Here is a 15042-nt window from a genome sequence, read left to right as displayed (position 1 = left end):
CTATACACGGGGTACATCAGCTAATCTCCGGTTAACTGCAGGGCTTCTGTCTGGCTGAGAGGTATACACAAATTTGGGGCCAAGAACCAAACTGTTTAAGGGAGCAGAGAAGAAAGGCTAAGCTGTCTCTCTCTCCTAAACAGCACTCAGCTTCTCCTCCAAGGAAACACTGAGCAACTTATTTAAAATATCTTGTTATGCTGTCTTCCATATTTCTTAGGATAAACAGTTTGATGGGAAACAAGCCAATGTCATCTTACCTAATGGTTCGTTTAAGATTAAACTGTTTCCCCTTTTTAAATTACCTCCATCTAAAACTGGTTTCGGTCATGTTATTCAATTTACTGTGAAATTTCAAACCATACTCAAGGAGGCCAATAGTTTTTCAATTAATAAAAAAAAAAAGGTTTGGGTTAAAAAATACTGAAAAACACAGATGAAAAGAAAATGGAAAAGAAAGATCTAAGTGTGCTTATGTCTATGTACAAAAACAGATTTCAAAAAGAGCATCACCAAAATGTTAAGTAGGATTTGGGGTGATCCTTAGAACTTTCTTCAATGACCTTCTGCATTGTTTTGATTAATAATGAACATGAACTATTCTACAATTAAATATTTTAAAGCTAAACATATTCTTTCTTATTTTGACCTATGAAACTTGGCTATGATGGCTTGATTTATCTTTTTCTTCTAAAGTGCCTCACTCCTTTTCAAAAGGAAATAAGGCAGGGTGATTTACCGATGAACAGTGTTCAAATGAGATGTATGAAACTCTTTATATTATGATATCACAAAACATGACATTTCTAATATTTATTATCTCTCACAGTTTCTCACATGTATTGGAGTTTCAGCTTTACCATCAGTCCTTCCAATGAATATTCAGGACTGATTTCCTTTAGGATGGACTGGTTGGATCGCCTTGCAGTCCAAGGGACTCTCAAGAGTCTTATCCAACACCACCATTCAAAAACATCAATTCTTCGGCGAAAGCTTTCTTTATAGTCCAACTCTCACATCCATACATGACTACTGGAAAAACCACAGCCTTGACTAGACAGACTTTTGTTAACAAAGTAATATCTCTGCTTTTTAATATGCTGTCTAGGTTGGTCATAACTTTCCTTCCAAGAAGCAAGTGTCTTTTAATTTCATGGCTGCAATCACCATCTGCAGTGATTTTGGAGCCCAGAAAAATAAAATCCGCCACTGTTTCCACTGTTTCCCCATCTATCTGCCATGAAGTGATAGGACTGGATGCCATGATCTTAGTTTTCTGAATGTCAAGCTTTAAGCCAACTTTTTCACTCTCCTCTTTCACTTTCATCAAGAGGCCCTTTAGTTCTTCTTCACTTTCTGCCATAAGGGTGGTGTCATCTACATATCTGAGGTTATTGATATTTCTCCTGGCAATCTAGATTCCAGCTTGTGCTTCTTCCAGCCCAGTGATTCTCATGATATACTCTGAGAAAAAGAAGGTTCCTCTCAAGTTAACATCAAATCAGGCAGTTTACTCTGGTATCTTATTAAGAACTTGGAGCTAACCACTGACGTGATAAAATGCTAAGCATAATAATCTTCTCAAACTATCATCCCTACAATTTCTTATTTCCCATCTAATCACATGACTCTCAATATTGTCTTTGATCTATTTTCTAATGGTGGTTTGTTTTTCCTACCAGTTCTAAGATTCTTGGTGCCAAGAACTGCTTTACCCTTTTAAAAATATCTTAGTACAGCAATCCAGCACAGTGCTACGAACCCAGTACTAATGACTGAAATCATCAACTAAACTCAAAAATTGTCATTTTATAGACGACAATAGATTGGAAACCACTTCCAAGGCACTCTAGTCACATCTTAGTCTCCCTGACCTAAGCATCTTTAAATCATCTCTAATCTTCAGAATCCAGCAGCACTTATGTTGAGGACATGGAGAGTCCAGCAACTACGCATGGAAGTAACGGTTTGCTGAATGAAAGGTTTGTGTAAAACTTGATCCCCACTCTAGCACTCTTTTCCTGCAAGAACCAATGATTTAACTGGAATTGGGAAGTCGTTCTCATCTGCACCTCTGAGAAAGTTACAAGTGACTATTTGTGGAAGGTCCTCCCTTTGAAGAACTGTCCATGCAACTCAGAATTTAAAGTCATAATCTAAAATTACTCTATTTTCAAAATAAATAATAACAATAGTAGCTAACATTTATTGGACATTTACTGTGCAAAGGGCACTAAGTTCTTTAATTAAACTATTTAAGCCCACAGCAACCTTCAGCAATAGGTACTATTATTGTCTCCATTTTACAGATGAAGAAACTGAGGCAAATAAAAGCTATATAACTTGCTAGTAAGTGATGGAGCTGGGATCCAAGCCCAGGATATCTAGCTCCAAGGCCCATTTTCTTTTCTTTTTAAGGTCCATTTTCTTAACCACCAAACTAAATCATCTCTCAACAATTAAAGAGAAAACCATCAGAATTAATGAAAAATGTGAATTATAACTCTTCTCAATCAAATGTATCTGATTAAATCTGTGCTGCAGTGTTGACACTCTTGATTTATTCAGCAACGTCTTTAAATAATAGTGAAATGTAAATTTAGATTTGAATCCTTTTTAAATCATCACTTGTTCCTAATTACTGAGATGGTACTCAAATAAGAAGAGTTTCAGTATAAAGAAGAAAAAGTAGGCAATTTCACAAGACTTTACACAATCTGAATAACAGCCAAGAAATAATCTTGATTTAACAAAGTTAAATGAAGATATTCTACAACCTTTAAGAAATCAGCATTTTTAAGACAATGCAAAATATATGTTTTCCAGTTTAAAGCTAAACCTATTATTTGACATACTTTCTGGAAAAAAGTAATGACAAACCATTTCTCTTCTTCAAGCCACCTAAAAAGAACAAAGTAGATGAGTCTAGGGTTCCTTCCCTGAGTAGACGTCAGTTTCCTTTACTCTAACTATTAATTCACCATTTGGCATGTTCTCCTACATAGCTTCCTGTTTTCTTGATAATGACGTGTGTGCTTAACCAACAATATTTAACATCAGCTAAGAAGGAAGTCTTCAGCTTTGGCAACTTAAAATACCAGGTGAGTATGAAGCAAAAACAGGTTCAAAGACCAATAACTGCATTTTAAATAACTATTAAGTCATAAATTAGAGTGAATTACTGTGAGCTGATATTCAGCACATTTTCATTTTACAGAGTTAATTTTCTCTGAATTAACTCTAACACCAAAAATTCCACTCAGACTCAAGCACTTTCAAAATTATCATGGTTTCCAGACTGAAATTCAGCAATAAAGAAGCTAGAAGGCTGAAGTAGGATATCGTAACAGCTATCTAAATAATCTATAAAATGGGCATTTTATCTGTGGAGGTATCTGAACTTCTGATTCACAGAATCTTTCACCTTCAGTCTTGGAAGGAAATTATGGTGCAACTAGATGACTACATCAAAACCCACCAGGGGTTAGGCCTTTCTACAAGAAGACTCATGAATTAAAGCTGGTAAAAGAAAGCAGCAAAATCACACTGAGGTAGATGTTTCAGATGCTTATCCAGGAGACTGGAACTACCCACTTGATGACATACGATGTTCCTGATATACCAAGCACATCCTCTACATCTCTAAAGTCTAAAATCTATTTCTGAACCCTACTAGAAAGTGAGGGATTTAACTCGTAGCACAGGAATCCAAAATGCCATTACCAAAATAAGTGACTCAGCCCAGAATGTTTTAAAAATTATAAAATTAAAATATTCAAAAATATGTGTTTGCCAGTTCATGTGGCATCAACTGTTATTCTCAGTTTCTCCACTATATCTCCATTTACAAATGAGAGGTTTCAACTCAACTTTAGAGTGGGGAGTACTTTTAAGTCTTCGTAGGTGTTCTATAGCAAAAATGTGGTTTACATTATAATATCGTTTCAGCAGGAATGATGGGCTCAAATACTATTTTTAACAGGTAAGTAGGCAAGGGGAAATCCTTTAACTTTTTGAGATAGATGCTTAGCTCATTACTGGTCAACCTTTCTTCTTTTCTAATATATGCATTTAATTCACTCTGTTAACAAAACAGAAAAGAAAATTAAGAGGATTATCTCAGTAAGTTCAAGATAAGTGTTTGATAAAATTAAATATCCATTCATGATTTTTTCAGACTCTTTGAAAACAAGGATAAAAAAGAAACTTCCTTAATATGGTAAAGGCCATCTATAAAAAACTTACAGCAACATTATACTGGTAACAAAATGTTAAATGTTTCCCTTTGAGACAGAATGAAACAAGGATATCCTTTGTTACCACTTTTACTTAACATTGAAATTGAAATCCTGCCTAGTACAAAGTTTGCAGTATGAGGAAATAAGGGTATAAACATTGGAAAGGAAGAAATAAAACTATACGTATTTGTAGGTAATATGGCCTTATGTAGAAAGCATTTTAAAATCTTCACATCTATCACTGGAAATAACATTCAAGTTTAGCAAAGTTGCTAAACAAAGAACATGCACAAAATCAACTGTATACTGTATATGTATATCGATATACCATCAACAGTCAGTTAAATAAAAACTTTTAGAAAGATGCCATTACAAATAACATCAAACAATCAATATATAGAAATAAATGTCACAAAAGGTGCACAAGAGCACTATATAGAAAAGCTATTATTAAGAAGAAAATAAAGAAAACAAACAAACAAAAAAGAACATAGATACCATGTTCACAAATTAAAAGAAACGTAATGCAAAGACAACAGTTCTTCAGTTGATCTGGAACCTGAATGGCAGAATCTAAAATGTAAATGGAATATTAAGAACTAAGACTAGACTAGATTCTCTTGATGAAGAAAAACTTGAAAGAGTTATTTATAATAGCCATAAGGTGGAAACAATCCAAGTGTTCATCAACTGATGAATGGATAAACAAAATGTAGTCTACACACATAATGGAATGTTATTCAGTAGCCTTAGGAAGAAAAGAAATTTTGACACATGCTACAATATGGATTAACCTTGAAAATGCTACACTAAGTGAAACAAGCCAGCCACAAAAGGTCAAATACTGTATGATTCCACTCATGTGCGGTACACAGAGTAGTTAAAGTCAAAGAGACCAAAAAGAGAATCATGGTTGCCAGGGGCTGAGGGAAGAAGGGAAAGAGTGTTTACTGGGTACAGAGTTGCAGTTTTGCTAGATGAAAAAGTTATAGAGATGGATGGTGACAATGACCGCATAACAACATCAATATACTTAATGCTACTGAACGCAAACTTAAATGATTAAAATGGTAAATGTTGTGTGATATTTTACCACAATAAGAAAAAATCTCAGTAGGAGAATCTGCTCTATTGGCTATCAAAAATTACTATAAATCATTAAAGTACTGATATTGGTACAAAGATAGACAAAAAGAACAGAGAAACAGAAGAGAGAGTCCAAAGGTATGTGAAGACCCTCACATACCTGAACACTTGATTTCTGACAGGTAGCTCTACACAGAAGTGAGGAAAGAAAACTGTTTTCAATAAATGATGCTGGGTCAGCTGGACATACTGATACTTATAGTGAAAAATACAAAACCCAAAGCCTACCCTCATAACATTCCACAAAAATCAAGTCCAAGTGGATTGAAGCTCTGAATGTAAAAAAAAAAAAAAAATATTTTTAGAAGATAACCTGGGATGGAGGCAGATAATGGAAGAATATCTTCAAGAACTTGGGGTGAACAAACAAGGACCTACTCTAAAGCACAGTGAACTGTGCTCAATGTCATGTGGCAGCCTGGAGAGGAGGGGAGTTTGGGGGAGAATGGATACATGTATATGCATGGCTGAGTTCCTTTGCTGTCCACCCAAAACTATTACAACATCGTTAATCGGCTATATTCCAATACAAAATTAAAACCTTTAAAAAAAGAACTTGGGGTGAACAAAAATTCCCCAAAAGCACTAGCTATAAAGGAAAAGATGGGTAAATAGGATTACATTAATATTATTACAGATCTGTTCATCAAAAAACACCATTAAAAGAGTGAAGGTGGTGCGAGCAATAAAGAACCTGCCTGCCAATGCAGGAGACATAAGAGATGTGGGTTCAATCCCTGGGTCTGGAAGAGCCCCTGGAGGAGGGCATGGCAACCCATTCCAGTATTCTTGCCTAGAGAATCCCATGGACAGGGGAGTTTGGTGGGCTACAATCCATAAGGTCGCGAAGAGTTGGACACGACTGAAGCAACTTAGCACACACATAAGGCAGTGAAAGACAACCCTCAGAGTGGGAAACGATATCTACAACATACAAAATTGGTTAAAGCTCATATTCAGAACATATAAAGAACTCCTGTATAGTCAGTAAGAAAATGGCAACTAAGTTAGCAGATCCAAAGGGGCACTTCATAGAAGGGGATCCAAATGGTCAATAAACATATGAAAATGTGCTTAACTGAATTAGTCACCAGGAAAATACAACTTAAACCCACAGTAAGTTACCACAACACACCCATCAGGGTAGTTAAAATTAAAATCTCAACCAGTACTGACAAGGATGAAGACAAACGAGAACTCTTATACTCTGCGGCAGAAGTATAAATTGCTACAGCCACTTTGAAAAACCACTGGACAGTAGTTATTAAAGCTAAATACATATACAACCCTATGATCTAGCAATTTGACTCCTAAAATGATACCAATTGATATGTGTACATATACCTCACCAAAGAATTTGTTGTTTTGCCACTAAGGAGAGTCCAACTCTTTTGTGACACCATGCCTCTGTCCATGGGATTTCCCAGGCGAGAATACTGAAGTGGGTTGCCATTTCCTTCTCCAGGGGATCTTCCCAACCCAAGGATTGAACCTATATCTCCTATACTGGCAGGTAGATTCTTTACCATTGAGCCACCAGGTAAGCACTCAGCAAAGAATACAAAAATGTCAATAACAGTAGTAATCTTTGAAAATAGCCCCAAACTGAACAACTAAACTAGAATTTCAAACTGAACAACCATATAAATGCCTATTCGCTACAGGATGTGCTTAGTCACTCTGTCATGTCTAAGTCTTTGTGACCCCATGGACTGTAGCTCACCAGGCTCCTCTGTCCACGGGACTCTCCAGGCAAGAATACTGGAGTTGGTTGCCATGCCCTCCTCCAGGGGATCTTTCCAGCCCAGAGATCAAACCCAGGTCTCCCACTGCACACAGATTCTTCACTGTCCACGAATACTGGAGTGGGTAGCCTATCCTTTCTCCAGAGGATCTTCCTGACCCAGGATTCGAACCAGGATCTCCTGCATTGCAGGCAGATCCTTTACCAGCTGAGTTACCAGGGAAGCTCAGGAAGCTAGGAAGACAAATTAGGATGTAACCATCAAAAGAAATATTATATAGCAATAAAATAAATAAACTATACCTACAGGCAACAAGGTGGATAAATCTCACAAACATATTGCTTAAAGAGAGAATACATACTGTGTGTTTCCATTTATTTGAAGTTCAAAACTAGAAAAAAAAAAACTATAGTGTTTGCATACTGATAAAAATAGTGCAAAGAAAGCAGAAAGTGATGACTACAAAAGTCAGAACAGTGGTCTACCAATGAGGGAAGAATGGGGTGGTGACTGGGAAGAGGCACATAAGGAGTATCTGGGGCATTGCCAAACATTTTATTTCTTGATCTGGGTAGTGGTAACTCAGACGTTCATGTTTTAATATTCATTAAGTTGTAAGAATATGTTTTAAGCTATCTATGGTTTAACAAGCCCTCCAGGAGACTCTAATGCACAGTCACTTTGACCACTGCTATGAACGTGTACCATGTCTAGGCTTAGTACTGATCACAGTAATCTGAGCTGGATTTTCTATTGTCAGTGGATCAACACAGCCACCTGCATATGCAACTTCACATTTTCCTTTCCTATGATACCAAATCAGTTTGAAATAGTTTATTTTCATAATCTTCATTTCCTCTTTAATTGAATTTTTCTTAACTCTTATGGAGCCAGTGAGTTTTCTAAAAAGTTGTAACTGGGAATACACATTTCTTTACCCCAAATCAAATTATAAGTATTTATTAAAAATGAATATAAAGTGTTACACCTGAGACTTTCCTCTTGGTCCAGTGGTTAATACTCCGTGCTTCCGCTGCAAGGGGGTGCAGGTTTGACCCCTAAATCGCTGAGCTGGAAGAAGCACAAGCTGGAATCAAGATTGCCAGGAGAAATATCAATAACCTCAGATAGGCAGATGACACCACCCTTATGGCAGAAAGTGAAGAACTAAAGGGCCTCTTGATGAAAGTAAAAGAGGAGAGTGAAAAAGTTGGCTTAAAGCTCGACATTCAGAAAATGAAGATCATGGCCTCTGGTCCCATCACTTCATGGGAAATAGATGGGGAAACAGTGGAAACAGTGTCAGACTTTATTTTGGGGGGGCTCCAAAATCACTGCAGATGGGGATTGCAGCCATGAAATTAAAAGACGCTTACTCCTTGGAAGGAAAGTTATGACCCACCTAGACAGTATATTCAAAAGCAGAGACATTACTTTGCCAACAAAGGTCCGTCTAGTCAAGGCTATGGTTTTTCCAGTAGTCATGCATGGATGTGAGAGTTGGACTGTGAAGAAGGCTGAGTGCCAAAGAATTGATGCTTTTGAACTGTGGTGTTGGAGAAGACTCTTGAGAGTCCCTTGGACTCCAAGGCGATCCAACCAGTCCATTCTAAAGGAGATCAGTCCTAGGTGTCCATTGGAAGAACTGATGCTAAAGCTGAAACTCCAATACTTTGGCCACCTCATGCAAAGAGTTGATTCATTGGAAAAGACTCTGGAGGGACTGGGGGCAGGAGGAGAAGGGGACGACAGAGGATGAGATGGCTGGATGGCATCACCGACTCGATGGACATGAGTTTGAGTAAACTCCAAGAGTTGGTAATGGACAGGGAGGCCTGGTGTGCTGCAATTCATGGGGTTGCAAAGAGTCAGACACGACTGAGCGACTGAACTGAACTGAACTGAGGGAAACTAAGATCCTGCATTTTTCATGGTACAGCCAAAAACAATTTTTCAATTATATAAATTATATTTACAGTAATGCTTATTCTATTTTATATCATTTTTTAATTTTTACTTTATATTGGAGTATAGTTGATTTACAGTGTATTGTTAGTTTCAGGTATTCTTTTTTAGATTCTTTCCCACAGAGGTTATTACAGAATACAGAGTAGAGTTCCCTGTGCTATATAGTAGGTCCTACTGATTATCTATTTTATATATACTAGTGGACATATCATTCTTTTTTATATTTTCTTTATAATATACAAGCACGCTTTATAATTAAATAAACTTGCAAGAATTAGGGGTTCATAATCAAATTATTTGAGGTGCATGATTGAACAAGATCACTGCTGTAAGTTACAGAACGGAGTCTCTCTCCTCAAGAACCTTAAACTGTAATCAGAAGACAAAAATCAAATCTGTGAAAGTCAAACAAGGCACAACTTAAATAACAACTCAAGACAACAATAGATAGAAGTCACAAAGCAATTAACATGATTAATTGCCAAATTAGGGCTAAAGAAAATAAACACAATAGAAGCTGAGGGAGCAGAGAAACCACTTTCAGCAGAAGTAATCAAAGAAGGTTCACTGGAATATAACTGGCCTCAAAGAATAAGTTGGGTCTGATCAAGACAGAGGAAGGAAAAATACCTACCAGCAAGTGTCCCTAATAGGGCAAAACGAAAGACACAAGATAGTCTGCTAGAATAAAAGCTCTACAATGAACTAGAGTACGTTAAATCTTTGATCCCTTAGTGCTCAGCAGCATACCTGACAACACACAGGAGGTACCTGATAACCACTGCATATATAGTACAGGTGAGCAAGTGGAGCCAGAGATGACAAGCATACTCCAAGGTCATGTCAAAGTCAAAATAAGTTACATAAATGTCCTGGACAGATTCTTATTCCAATTGTGAAAATGCCGTTAATTCTTACACTAAAAAAAAAAAAAAAGAAATCCCCAGGGACAAGGCCAACTTACATACTACTCCTTTACATTTAATGTATTATACAAGATAAATTTAGAAAAAGCAATTTTTACACTGAACACTTTTAATTTGTTCAATAAAAATATTCCTATAACAGTTTTTATGCCACCATTTTCAATCCTTGACCCCAAACATGACCTAAATGGATGTATTCCCTGTTCTCGGAACTCTGCTTTATATTCTATATCCTTTATATCCTATGTATCTAGATCTCAGTCTCAATTCCTGCTGCTTACAAGAAAGGACTGGAGAGTGTTTATCTTGGCAGGCTCCAGTGGTTCAGATTCTCAAGGGAATGAACTAGCAGAGCCTTGATCTTTCTCTTACTGATTTTTCATGATACTCATTTATGTTTGTATCTCCACAGTGCCTCACACTTACTAGCTGCTCAATATATGCTTTTCTAATAAAAAATAAATAAATTTGAGTGAACATGAATAGTGCAAAGGGAAGGTACAGAAAAGAACAGATGGGAAACTGGCATGGGACAGAGGAGGCCAGAGAGAAGAAAAAACAACAAGCAAAAAGTAGAAGCGAGAACTGCAGTGGAGCCAGACAAGGCAGAGATAAAAATGGAGGATAGAATGGGAGAGCAGAGAAGAAGGGAAGCGGGAGAGTTAATAGACTGCAGTGTCATTAAAGGATTCCCGATACTGTTGGTGAGAGGTGCTTTCTAAAGATGAAAGAAAAAAAATTTTTAATTCTCAAATTCTTCTAAGTGATTACGAAAAGATTTAGTAATATTAATATAAGTGTAGCTTCCCTAGTGGCTCAGATGGTAAAGCATCTGTCTGCAATGCAGGAGACCCAGGTTCGATCCCTGGGTTGGGAAGATCCCCTGGAGAAGGAAATGGCACCCCACTCCAGTATTCTTGCCTGTAATATCCCATGGACCGTGGAGCCTGGTAGGTTACCGTCCATGGGGTCACAAAGAGTCGGACACGACTGACTGACTTCACTTCACTTCACTTCATCAAGAACTAAAGGGCAATGAGATAAACACACCATCCATGTATTTTACATTGTTAGGTTTTAGAGGATTTTTTTCTTAGATTGCCATCTGGGATATAACAGTTAAACACCATGAATTGTAAAGCCTTGTGTTAGTTAAACAGTCTGTCTCTTCCTCAGTTTCCTCATCTGTAAAATGGGGATGATAGTCACTCCATGGAGTTGTTATGAGGATCCACTGACATGATACAGATAAAGTACTTAGAACAGATTCTGGCGCAGAATAAGTACTCACCATTAGAAGTACTGCAAAACAGTTTTGCACGACTGCAAAATAAAAAATATGGAGAAGGAAAGACTGTCTCAAACATTATTTTCATTAAAGCCTTAATTTCACTTGGGCAATAATTTTTAGAATTTAAAGCAACCACCAAAAAAACCTTCAGTGTACCCCCTCACCTCATTACTACGCCTTCTTTAACCTACAGACAAATGTTATCAGAAGTAGTCCCACTGTGCAGAGATTGAATCAGAGCTGGGATATCCCCAGGTGCCAATTCAAATGGAGCCCAGGATGCCCCTCAGGTTGCACAGCAGGGCCCATGGCAGAACAAAGAGTATCAGCTGGAAGATCTAAGTGGTGGCAGAGCCAGAAGAGACCAGAAGCAGCCCTCAGAGAGGCAAGGAAGAAAGCCTCGAGTCAAGACCAGAGACTTTCACACGTTTCTGACACACAGTAAGAAACTTACATGCCACCACTTTATACCACCACCAGTACACACGCATGTGTTGACTATGCACACATACAAGTGTACACAAGAGTGTGTATGTGTCTACATAAATTGAAATTTTTTTTCTATGATACTTAGCTATAATACTACATGAAATGCACTGAAATTTTTTATTCAATTCTATCCTATTTGATAATTTTTAAAATGTGGATCAAGACCCACTAACATGATTTTATAACACACCAATGGATTACAACCTACCAAATGGTTTGCTACCAAACATGAACGTGAAGTCGCTCAGTCGTGTCCAACTCTTTGCAACCCCATGGACTGTAGCCTACCAGGCTCCTCTGTCCATGGGATTTTCCAGGCAATAGTACTGGAGTGGCTACCAATGCTCTGTCCAAAACAAGCTCCATGAATGTAGCTTCCAGAAAAATGAAGACAAAAGTACTATACTACACAGTAGTCAAAGCTACCTATCGAACAAGTCACTCAGTTCTAGGTGTTACACTTTAAGAAGCAGAGAGATTAACCGGATCACTTTCAGAAAAGCCAACAAGAATGGTAAAAGGACACAAATCATACAAGCAAAGGTTATATGCCAGTCTGCAGATGAGAAAAACAAAAAACATGACAGCTACCTTCCTTTATTCAAAGTGCTGTCACATGGAGGACTGATTAAGTTTGTTCCTTACTGTGTCAGTAAGCAGAAGTGACACAAAAGCACTTTCTAACAGCACAGGTGCCCAATGAGGAGCCTTGGGACTCAAATTTCCCTGTGACTGGAGATACTCAGGCTGAGTAGGTATTTAGCAAGGATGCATCAGGGGGGGGCTAACAGATCACATGGTGGCTGTTAGAGTTTAATGCCTCCAATCCTGAAATTCTATAACTCCAGACTAGATTAAGATAATGTTAAACTGTAATAGGACTTCAAAAGCCAAGACCAGTTCTTTATTAAGTTTTTTTTTTTTTGGCACGGGGTGTGGGGGAGGATAGAGTTGCTTTACAATGTTCTGTAAGTTTCTGCTATACAACAAAGTGAATCAGCTCTATGCATACATACAGCCCCTCCCTATTAGGCCTCCCTCCCTGCGCCCTATGCCACCCATCAAGGCCATTACAGAGCATGGCTCTGCGCTGCGGCCCAGCTCCCTGCTATACAGCAGGATCCCACCATCTGTTTCACACATGGCAGTGCACATGTGTCAACCCCAAGCTCCCTGTGCATTGCCCTCTTCTCCCCTTCATGTCCACCCGACCGTCTTCCACATCTGCGTCTCTCTTCTGCCCTGCAAATACTTTCATCTGTACCATTTTTCTAGATTCCACATATATGCATTAATATATGATATTTTTCTCTTCACAACTATATTAAGTTTTTATAAAGAAATGAATTCTACCATGAACTACATTAAACAAACTTGAAATGGCAAATGTTAACATTTTAACAAAATACAGTGTAATAAAAATTGACTAAATGTGCCTAGCCCAGTCAATAAAACTGTCATCAGTTACAAGGAGAGAAAAACTGAATTACCACCCAAGTCACTGGCAGAGTGTTAAGATGTTTACCAACTTAGAAAATATAAATCTATACATAGCTTTAATAGGCAAAAAGCAAAAAAAAAAAAAAAAAAAAAACTTTAAAATGTACAGGAATAAAGTAAGAAGGTTTCCCAAAAAAGACCTGTATTGTAAACATTCTCTCCTTACTCAAAAGTCACGCTTCTTTGGTCTATATGCAGAAAACATAAAGTAAGGATGCGCTCAGTTTTCACTGACCCACTAATTGAAAACTTTAGTAATTTTGAGAGAAGTCTGCATTCTTACAACCTTCTACCATATTTTTCTATTGCATTTGTTTAAAAAGGAAAAAAATTATCTCAGATTATCCCATTATCAGCTAGCAATTACTTAGTGTACCACCGTCTCACCATTCAGAATTCTGAAAAGGCCAGCTCTTAGACTGTTAGAATGCAGAAACACCCTGAGCAGTGATACTCAAAGTGAGACCCATGGACCAGTACTAGACTACAAACTGTTACTAATCCATGAGGAGACAAGAACAGATACTGAGAGTAAGAACTTAGAAAATTTTATAGCAATTTACAAGTGTAGCTTTAAGTCTGGAGAGTTTAACATTAAAAAGCCATGCCTTGTATTTCATGTGTCTTTTTTAATTTCATTTTTTGATTAATTCCTTTTTATTATATTTTATAAAAGTAGGACTTGGTGACAGACTGGAAGCTTTTTAAAACTCTAGTCCTTCACCAAAGACAAGTGAGAAACATTTAGCTAAATATCCTTTATTTAAATGCTGAAGGTCTTTGATTATAAAGATAAACTGCTTTACTTTGAAGTCCCCCAGTCCATCCACTCACTTTGGTTTTCCCTAGAGTAACAAACACTATTAATTTATTCCTTGCCAAGTGTTCTTTTGATATCCCTGCTAAACTGACAGTAATATCAATATAGCTCACTGCTTATAATTTATCATCAGATTATCTATCTGACTGCTCAGAATTTCTAACACTACTTCATTTGTATCCAGATGTAGTTCCAACATGTTCTTGGATGCATTCCTTTTAAAAAGATATTAAGTAATTTGAGATCCAGTTTGAAGGGAATCACCCAATCTTACAATATGACTGCTGGCAGAATCTGTGGCAGCAAGTCACAATGTTTTAGAAAGTCTAAAGAAAAGTATCGCTCAAGTCTAAATCCTAGGCCTCCACACCTGAAGTAGTGGCCTGCTACATTCTGAACTCATGATTAAAGATCTGATACCTCTGCAACTCTGCCAATCTACCAGGACCCTCAATTCTTCATTTGAACTATTTTGGTCCCCAGAACTCTTTTCTGACTTATATGTTCTTTCATTTCTTACACAAATAAGTACAAAGATGGATATAATACATATAGAGTCTCCCTTAATGGAAAAGGAAATGACAACCCACTCCAGTATTCTTGTCTGGGAAATCCCATTGACAGAGGAGCCTGATGGGCTACAGTCCATGAGGTCACAAAAGAGTCAGCCATGACTTAGCGACTAAACAACAATAACAAGTCCCCCCTTAAATGCAGTTCCCCTTTCCAAGATTTCAGTTACCAATGGTCAAAGTCCCAAGGAATTAATGGGAAATTCCAAAAATATACAAGTCATAAGTTTTAAGTTTCATGTCCTTTCTGAGTAGCAGGATGAAATTTTCGGCCATCCCATAAGGAATCCCCAACAATCAATGCAGTCTGCTCCTGACATCCAGTCACTGACATCGTCAGGATTCAA

At 37.5% G+C, this 15042-nt stretch overlaps 1 protein-coding gene and 1 non-coding gene across 2 annotated transcripts in view; one reads left to right on the top strand and one right to left on the bottom strand.

Moving 5' to 3' along the window:
* BABAM2 (BRISC and BRCA1 A complex member 2) overlaps window positions 1-15042 on the bottom strand; it is a 401827-nt gene that overhangs the window by 360880 nt on the left and 25905 nt on the right. The gene's annotated exons all lie outside the window — the stretch shown is intronic.
* On the top strand, window positions 10829-10900 carry TRNAC-GCA (transfer RNA cysteine (anticodon GCA)). The gene has a single exon. It is a non-coding gene; the product is annotated as a tRNA-Cys (tRNA).

The sequence above is a fragment of the Capricornis sumatraensis genome, chromosome 1 (assembly GCF_032405125.1).
Source record: "Capricornis sumatraensis isolate serow.1 chromosome 1, serow.2, whole genome shotgun sequence".
Lineage (NCBI taxonomy): Eukaryota > Metazoa > Chordata > Mammalia > Artiodactyla > Bovidae > Capricornis > Capricornis sumatraensis.
This window is presented reverse-complemented; position numbering and strand designations above follow the sequence as displayed.